Raw genomic sequence first — 9,916 nt, forward strand, 5'->3', positions numbered from 1 at the left:
GAAACACATGGGAAGCAGGCTTATATATTGGTCAGTTGATGAATATTGTGACCAGAGGCTTGTAGGAACATAACCCTGTATTTCCCGTAGGCGCAACGGTTCAACATTCACTGATTCGGTGTTTTGGTGACTTTATAGAACATAATACCTGCATATAATGAGAATTGACTGTAGCTATGTTGGCTATGTTGGCTATGTGGTTTGACCGGTGCAGGACATGGTAGGAATCTTTTCTTTTTTGATCTGTGGCTATATTTTTACTTTCAAAACGTCTACAGATTTTCCACAAATTGCTATCAACTTAAGCCAACTGATATCTCTAATTTTCAGATAACAACATTCTTCCTCCAGATATTGGCAAATACAGATAGAATTTCTTTCTTTCTTTCTTATTTATTTATTTATATTTATTTATTTTTGAGTTGGAGTCTCACTCTATCACTTATACTGGAATGCAGTGGCCGCTCCTGGACACCGCAGCCTCCACCTGCTGGACTCCAGCGATCCTTCCGCCTCAGCCTTCCAAGTAGCTAGAACTACAGGTGCATGCTACCACGCCTGGCTAATTTTTTATTTATTGTAGAGATGAGGTCTTGCCAATTTGCCCAAGCGGGTCTCAAACCCATGGGCTCAGGCAATCCACTCACCTCAGCCTCCCAAAGCGTGGGATTACAGGCTGAGCCACCAAGCCCGGCCCTTTCTTTCTTTTTTAATGGAGATGAGGTCTCACTGTGTTGCCCAGGCTGGTCTCAACCTTTTGACCTCAAATGATCCTCCCACCTCAGCCTCCCAAAGTGCTGGGATTACAAGTGTGAACCACTGCACCCAGTTGAATTTCATTTGTCGAACTCACCATCCTTCGTGAGAACTGCATTGTTTCAAATCTCTACCCATGGGATCAGAGATTCCTATTTTACCAGCAAAGCAGAAGCTCTTGCTACTAGTGATGTACTTATGCAAAAGGATTTCTACTCCAGATCCTAAAAAAATAAACATCATTAGACATTATTTCACCCGTTATAAGCATCAAGCTTTACTGCTATCATCATCATATTGACTTTGTCTTCCGGTAAAGAAAAAAGTCACTGGGGGCCAGATCAGGGAGGATGTTCCAATACAGTTATTTGTACAATGCTGCCAGTGTAAGCATACGGTAGCAAGTTTGCAAACTTCATTGGCAAACCTCGACAGCTCTAGTAGCCATCCCAGAAAAAGAGTTTCACAATTGTTTTAAGGGTGAACTAGGCACTGGCGTCTCCCCAGAAACCCAATATACACAATCTCTTCCTGCCAACTTTGCTGTCCGTCAGTCAGGCTGAAGCTTTTAATGTTCTAAGTTCCCTTTGGGGAAAATTCCACACCAGCTCTTCAGAAATTCCTTATTTGCTATTCTGGGTAAAATATTGTTATAGACTACAGATTGCTAATTGTTTTCCTTTTGATGTTCAGAAAGATAAAGCATATTTTATTTAGTAAGCTTAAAAAAAAGTTAATTTTCTTTAAAAAGCTATTTATTTCCTGTAAACAGAAGACAGCACCACAACAAAAAAAAATCTATTGTGAAGATTATAACATTCAGATCAACCAGGTTCTCCACGAAGGATACAGCTATTTTTGTCTGTTAGTGTAGATCACTGTGTGCTGACCCTGTTCTAGAAGGTCGTGATTACACAATTGTTGGGGACCGACTGCAAAGGTCTGCCTTCTGACATGGTCAAGGAGACTGATGACCCCGGATGGCATGGCACATCCGGGAAAGGGGCGGTTCTGCTTCTCCTGCTTTGCTTAGTCATGCTGCCAGTGGAAACCCTAGGGGTTGTGCCGGGGTCCAGCTCCAGCAGGTCAAGATTTCCTTAAGGAGGGACAGAGTCAGCGCAGGAGAAAAAACGTGGACACTGACTCTGCTGCAAGCAGGACAAATGCTGATTTATTGTCTTTTACAATTCCTTTTATACTCTAGATTTTGACTCGAGACAAAAACATGTTTTTCGTTTTTCAAGGCAATCAGTTTCAATTTAATGGACCGGGCAGGCAATGTACCTTTGTTCATCCTGTTTTGATCTGAAAACATTATCATCCTAAACATTAACTTTATAAATTTTATAAACTCCTAACATTTCTTAAAGATTACCATTTCTTAGTGTCTATACAAAACTTACTTATTCCTATAACTATTACATTATAAATCACTCCCAAGCTCTAAGCACTATAATTATCACATAGATTAACAAGTCACACCTGTGACCTTCACACAGCAATTTGCAACTAGCTGGGGTAAAAGGTTTCTTAGCTGCAAGTTGGCCTGAATAGTTTCCCAGAATGTTATACCTGGTATTTACAATCTGCGTCAATTATCCTCTGTCAGGGAGAATGAGTTTCAACGTTTGCAAAACAAAAGGCCTCTCAGTCTCAAGTCACCTTAGTCACAATCCCTAACCAGAATTACAAGCCTCCTTAACAAAGTAAAGTAAAGGCAAGGGTGCACTAATATTTATGTGATTAATTTTTTTTTTTTTTGAGTTGGAGTCTCACTCTGTCGCCCAGACTGGAGTGCAGTGGCTGCTCCAGGCCACCGCAGCCTCGGCCTGCTGGGCTCCGGTGATCCTTCTGCCTCAGCCTTCTGAGTAGCCGGAATTACAGGCATGCGCTACCACGCCCAGTTGATTTTTTGATTTATTGTAGAGATGAGGTCTCGCTGCCCAGGCGGGTCTCGAACCCACGGGCTCAGGCAATCCCAAAGGTGCGGTATTACAGGCTGAGCCACCGAGCTCGGCTGATTGTTAATTTTTAAGCATAATACGCCACATGTAGAAATTAAGAAATTAAGTAAATGTAATTTTTGCATTGGTACTCTTCCTAAAAATACAAACTGTAGCTTCTCAAATTTCTCCGATTAGTTGCCAATCAGAAGAAATAAAATCTTACAGGTAATTATATACCCACACATGATATTTAAAATTTTTATTGATAATTTCCTAGCAAGGCCAGTGAGTTCCCTGACAAACATTAAATCGAGCACTTTCTGATTTTTTACAATTTTCCCAACTATAATGTTTAATCAAGTGATTGCATGATCTAATACCAGGAGGCGGGGGATGTGGAAACCTAGGGAGGAATTCAAATGAGGGGAAGGTAATTTTTCATGAATTCCCCTCTTGCCTTGTGGCAAGGGGTAGTGAAGGCATGAGTGGAATTTTGCTTTCCATCCTCAGACCGTACAGAACTTTTCGAATGCACTAATAACAAAAGTAGAAGAAGCAAGGGTCTCAGCTGCCCAGGTTCAGTTTGCTGGACTTTGTCAGCAGGCAGGCCTCCATGGCTGGCTCCCAACAGGGTTGAGAAACTATAGCTTGCTAATCAATCATAGAAAATAAACTCCGGGGGATTGTGGAGAATTTTATTTACTCACTTCGTGGTTATAGCACAGAGAGGAAAAATCATAGTCCGTCTTATAGTGTCACATCCAGAAATCCCCATTAGATTACTAGACAAAATTTTACCCCCTTAAAGGAAACCCCCAACATTATGTTAGGAAACCGGGGCTGGCATTATAGGAGCCCTGGAAGTCGGCCTGCAAGCGTACAAGCAGAAACCCACTTCCCCTGCCAAGGTATTGTAGATGAAAATGATAGATATCATGTGCTGCTTAGACGCAAACTGGAACCATTTGGTCTTGATTATGGATTGCTGTACAGTTTGTACTGGCAGAACCCCAGGAAATGTCATTGTTCTGGAAATTGGTTTTTCTATAGCTACACAAATAAAAGTTTAGTTCTTTGTAACAAAAAACATTTGCTAGAGTATATTTGGCCATAGTTAAATATATAACAGGTTGACTTTTGTTATTATGTGATTTTTAGGAAAAGACTAGATATTAGTTTTTATAGAAGGTTTAAGTTTAATTTTAAAAGACCATAGATACTTAACCATGGTGTAATGGGTTTGTTGTAAGTGCATTTAGTTTTGAAAGACTAGGTACATAGTGAGTTTGTTGTTTTATAGCTGTAAGGAAAATGACTGTATTGCTTAGACATGAAAGGAATACGTAAAAGACCACACATGACCGCACATAATTGTCCATTTAATCGTAGAAGAATGAGAAGAACATTTGGTGGGTCGTGGAAAATTTGAATGGTGTCGGGGGGGATTCTTTCATGTGTATCACTTAAAAGTTATAGAAGTTATGTAATAAAAAACTATATATACTGAAACCTTGTTGGCAATAAACAAGCAGTCCCACATAAGCATTGGGTCTGTGTCCGTTTTCTCCTGCACTGATGCCATTCTTCCTTCAGGAAATCTTGACCCACTGGAACTGGACTCCAGCAAGTGGTGCCTGAACAGGGACCTGAAAGGTAAGCCTTACTTTAATTGGAACAGAAAGGACCTTACCTAGGGTGCTGCAGACCCCTCTGTAGAGACAGGCAGAACTAGGAAGAGTAAGTAGTTTTAGAGCTGTGATACAATCATGAGCCAGAGTGAATCTGAAGAAAGAAAATTGTCCATAAGTATTTTGATGCATATGCTTTCTAAAAGAGGAATTAAAGTTACCTCTGCACAGTTATCTTGTTTTTTACATTTTGTACAAGAACAGTGCCCCTGGTTCCCTGAAGAAGGTACCGTTAATTTAGCAACATGGACAAAGATTGGGGAGGAATTAAAGCTCTATTACACTCTCCATGGTCTGGAACGAATGCCGGTAGATATTTTTGCATTATGGAATATAATTAGAGATGTTTTAAATCCACAAGAAGAAGCTGATAAATTACCCACAAAATTAAAAGAGGAACCAGATGAAAGAACTCCCCTATCAACCCCTGTTCCTTCCCAGGCAGTGTTAGCCACTGCCCCTGTTCATGATGATCCTTTATTCCCTGGGAATGAGGAAAATTATAGAGAAGAAGGATAGGTCTGGAATTGGGTACTCAAATTTACCCTAAAGGCCATTGCTCTTAAAGCTGCCAATCCTATTACCTGGAAAGACAATAAGCCAGTTTTGGGTAGAACAATGGCCTATGCCATCAGAGAAACTTAAGGCAGCAAAAGATTTGGTGCAATAGCAACTAGAGGCTGGACATACAGAACTTTCAAACAGCCCATGGAATACTCCTATTTTTGTCATAAAGAAAAAATCGGGTAAGTGGAGACTTTTACAAGATTTAAGGCCGTTACTTTCATGTGTTCTGGGAGATAAAATATTTCAACACTCCTTCTTTGTTATGCCAACGTGTTCAGCTCCATTATTGGAAAGGGACATTATAAACAAAATTAAAATGCATATTATTCTTTTCCCTCACCATTGTGCTTTTTGGGTGGGTGCCTTTTGTTTAGCTTTGGATTTCCCTAATAGTTCTACATTAGATCCTATCTAAGCCTTTCCACTGCATATAAACTTATTGCTCTGGTTAGATCTCTGAGGTTAGGAAAAATGTAAAGAAATTTGTTGGTATAAGGTATGTTTTTAGTAAGAAAGGATAAAGGAAAGAAAAATAATTGTATAAGAAAGAATCTTGTATGGTACTTTCTTGTTCTATAATAGAATGGCTGGTTAAGGAAAGTATAGAACAAAAATAGAAGGTTCAAGCATGTCAAAAAATGGTATGAGTATGTGAAACATGATAGGTGAAAGTTTGTGAAAAGAAGTGAAAAGAATTCTATAAACACTCGAGGCTACAAAAAGGTTCTATGAATTTGCCATTAGTATCAAGTACACTAATGCTAGGCATACATGATATTCAAAGATCAGAACATGAGCTTCTTAATTAACAATCTCCAAAAGAATTTTATCCTTTAAACAACAGAGGGGGGGAAGAAAGAGACAAAATTCAACTAGCCCTCCCCCACTGTCTTTGTTACAAAAGAGTGAGGTGTTTTTTTTTTTTAATTCTGAGGATTGTAAAAGATGTGCATTTAGTCTACCTTCTAAAAATTTTAAACAGCCCTTACAGGTCAATGGAAAGGACCAGATATCCTTTTAACCTGCGGGAGAGAATGTGCTTGGGCTTTTCCCCAGGATTCATCTTCACCTATTTGGGTTCCGGATCGCCTGATTAGGCATGTCCGGCCTCCCACCCCCACCACAGTTCAACTCCCAAAAGCAGGAACAAAACCGCCTAAGCTCAACTGACAACGAGGAAGAAGAAACCCTCGTTCCTCAGCTAAAACGTCTTGCTCCCGAGAGGCCTCCACGATTGCGACTGTGTTCCGCTGCTTCCACGAGAACCTGCAAACCACTCCACTTGGGGACAGTTAAAAGTGCTGATGCGTGGCGCAGAGGACTTGGTTCGGTCTCAGAATGCTTCTCTTACTCCCTCTACTGTTTTTGTTACTATGCTGGTCATTATAGTGTGCCAGGTGGATTGCATTTATTCGGAGAAATCTTATTGGGTTTATATCCCAAACCCTCCGATATTTCAACCTGTTACATGGGACAGTTTTTACTAATAATATTCCCTTATGGGAAGTCTTCAGATTTTTTCCTCACAAATTACAAGTTATATATCATAATTTTTCTTTTTCTGGCACTTCTCGTTTTGCTCCAATCTGCTTTACTCTTCCTAACTTATTTACTTTGACTTTGAAGCGAGCTCCCATTATTCCTGGATGCTTACCACCCAGAATAAAAGGAGTGATAACCGATTCCCCTAATTCACAACCAGGCAAACCAAATCTGCACAATGTCTGGTCGTTAGTTGTGTTAATGCCTGGAGATGCTGAACCTAAAAAGTCGCCATTAGCCCATTCTTCTAAATATCCTACTTGTGCTCAAAAACCAGAGGCAAAAACTAATCACAATTGGATTAAAATACATCCTAGGATCAGGTACCCTTATTAGAGGGAATGCATGTATTCTTTTAAGGTTACTATTCCTATCCCAAATATGAACATTTCTTTAAGCGACTGGAGCTGTGATGACCCAACCGCAGATTATAGGGGATATTTAGAAGCAAGTGCCAATCACCCCTGGGATAGTTCATACTTGCCTTCACCTTTGCCAGTCACTAGATGGAATATTAATGGATGGGTACCCCCAGTGCTGTCAGTAGAGAATGGGAGAAAACAAATCATACAACCTAATGTATGGAATGCCTTGGCAGCAACTAAACCCATAATTTTATACCATCCAACGGGACAGACTGTTTATGAAGTTAAAGCTTGCTTACAATCTCCTTATGCCTTTTTAGTAACCACTGATTATAAATCTTTAATAATCTCTTTTGATGGACAAAAATATCAAACTTGTAAGAATTGTAAACTTACTGTCTAATTTTTTCTGATTCATATAAAGGGCTTATGATCGTAAAACAACCTCCTTATTTAATGATGACCGTAAAATTATCAACTCCATGGTTTGAGAACTGTGACCTAAAAGTTTTATATGATGTTAACTCCCTTTTAAACTGCCACAAGCGGTTTGTGGCTACATTAATTTTAGGCATTGCATCTTTAATTGCTATAGCCACATCTCTTTCGGTTTCGGCTGTAGCGTTGGCGAGGGAGGTTCATACTGCATCATTTGCAGACCAACTTGCAAAAAATGTCTTTCTGGCTCTTGCCACTCAAGAAATCATTAGCTAAAAATTAGAGAATAAAGTTAATGCCCTCGAAGAAGCCATACTTGCTGTGGGAAAAGAATTAGTTATACTAAAGATCAAATTGGCTTTAAGGTGTCACACAGACTTTAAATGGATCTGTATGATCCCCCTTCAGGTAAATGAGTCCGTTCATACCTGGGATCAAATAAAAAATCACATTTCAGGTGTTTGGAATCATTCGGACCTAAGCATTGATCTCTCTAAATTACACCAAGAAATTCATGACATAGGTCAAGTCGAAAAGGATTTCAGCTCTAGTCAACTAGCTCAATCCTTTTTCGACAATTTTTCCTCTATGGTGAGCCAAGTTTCTGCTTTCCCTTCTTATCAATGTTAGAATCTGTGGAGTAATAATTCTACTCCTTCTGTGTTTACTTCCAGTCATTTTCCGAATGTTAAAGAATAACATCAATCAGCTCTCTATGGAATTCCATAGCTTCCTTTTAAAAAATAAAAAAGGGGGAGATGATGGGGACCAACTGCAAAGGTCTGCCTTCTGACATGGTCAAGGAGACTGATGACCCCGGATGGCATGGCACATCCGGAAAAGTGGTGGTTCTGCTTCTCCTGCTTTGCTTAGTCATGCTGCCAGTAGAAACCCTAGGGGTTGAGAAACTATAGCTTGCTAATCAATCATAGAAAATAGGCTCCAGGGGATTGCGGAGAATTTTATTTACTCACTTCGTGGTTACAGCAGAGAGAGGAAAAATCATAGTCCGTCTTGTAGTGTCACGTCCAGAAATCCCCATTAGATTACTAGACAAAATTTTACCCCCTTAAAGGAAACTCTCAACATTATGTTAGGAAACTGGGGCTGGCATTACAGGAGCCCTGGAAGTTGGCCTGCAGGTGTACAAGCAGAAACCCACTTCCCCTGCCAAGGTATTGTAGATGAAAACGATAGATATCATGTGCTGCTTAGAGGTAAACTGGAACCATTTAGTCTTGATTGTAGATTGCTGTGCAGTTTGTACTGGCAGAATCCCAGGAAATGTCATTGTTCTGGAAATTGATTTTTCTATAGCTACACAAATAAAAGTTTAGTTCTTTGTAACAAAAAACATTTGCTAGAGTATACTTGGCCATAGTTAAATATATAACAGGTTGACTTTTATTACATGATTTTTAGGAAAAGATTAGATATTAGTTTTAATAGAAGGTTTAAGTTTGATTTTGAAAGGCCATAGATATTTAACCAGGGTGTAATGGGTTTGTTGTAAGTGCATTTAGTTTTGAAAGACTAGGTACATAGTGAGTTTGTTGTTTTATAGTTGTAAGGAAAATGATTGTATTGCTTAGACATGAAAGGAATACGTAAAAGACCGCACATAACTGTCCATTTAATTGTAGAATGAGAAGAACATTTTGTGGGTCATGGAAAATTTGAATGGTGTCGGGGAGGATTCTTTCATGTGTATCGCTTAAAAGTTATAGAAGTTATGTAATAAAAAACCATATATACTGAAACCTTGTTGGCAATAAACAAGCAGTCCCACATAAGCATTGGGTCTGTGTACAAGTTTTCTCCTGCGTTGATGCCATTCCTTCTTCAGGAAACCCTGACCTGCTGGAACTGGACTCCGGCCCACAATAAGCCCTACGTGATCGATGACAGGCTAAGAACCAATTGAACACACATGGGATTTGTATGAAAGGGTTTTGTACACGTTGATAAAGAGAGTAGGATTAAAAGACTTAATCAATATTTTTGGGCAAACAAGTTCCCCCACCCCACCCTACCCTCCCCTCCTCACCACCAAATATTCTAAGAAAGCTCAGACGCAAAGCACTTCAAAGGAAAGGCCCCCAAGATTTAGTATAAAGTGACAATATTTTTGAAGTATTAAAAAATTTAATATCAAATTTTAAAAACCATCCAGATTCAGCTCACCCTCAACCTTTACAAGCACATAATATAACATACATATTACACAAGTGAATATTGACCTCAGTGATACCCTATGTTCAAACAAGAATATATTTTTCACATAGGAAGGGGAATACTCAAAGAACAACCTGGTGTTCAAGCTCTGTTTCTGGCTCTTGAAGATCCATTTCATATATGTACATAGCTGTTTTAAGTTTATGGGCTAAATAAATCCCCTCTAAATAAGCCATTAAATCATCGGAGTTTCAAATGCTTTCTGGTTCTTATTCATAATCAAACACTTAATTCTTTTCTTCATTGGGAAAAAATGATAAAGAAAAACATGAGCTAGACACAGTATCTTTCACCCATAGACAGCAGCTTTAAGAAACCTAAGGCAGCCGGGCTCGGTGGCTCAGCCTGTAATCCCGTGCCTTTGGGAGGCTGAGGTGAG

This window comes from Carlito syrichta, unplaced genomic scaffold (genome assembly GCF_000164805.1).
Source record: "Carlito syrichta isolate Samal-C Ts95f unplaced genomic scaffold, Tarsius_syrichta-2.0.1 Scaffold311803, whole genome shotgun sequence".
Lineage (NCBI taxonomy): Eukaryota > Metazoa > Chordata > Mammalia > Primates > Tarsiidae > Carlito > Carlito syrichta.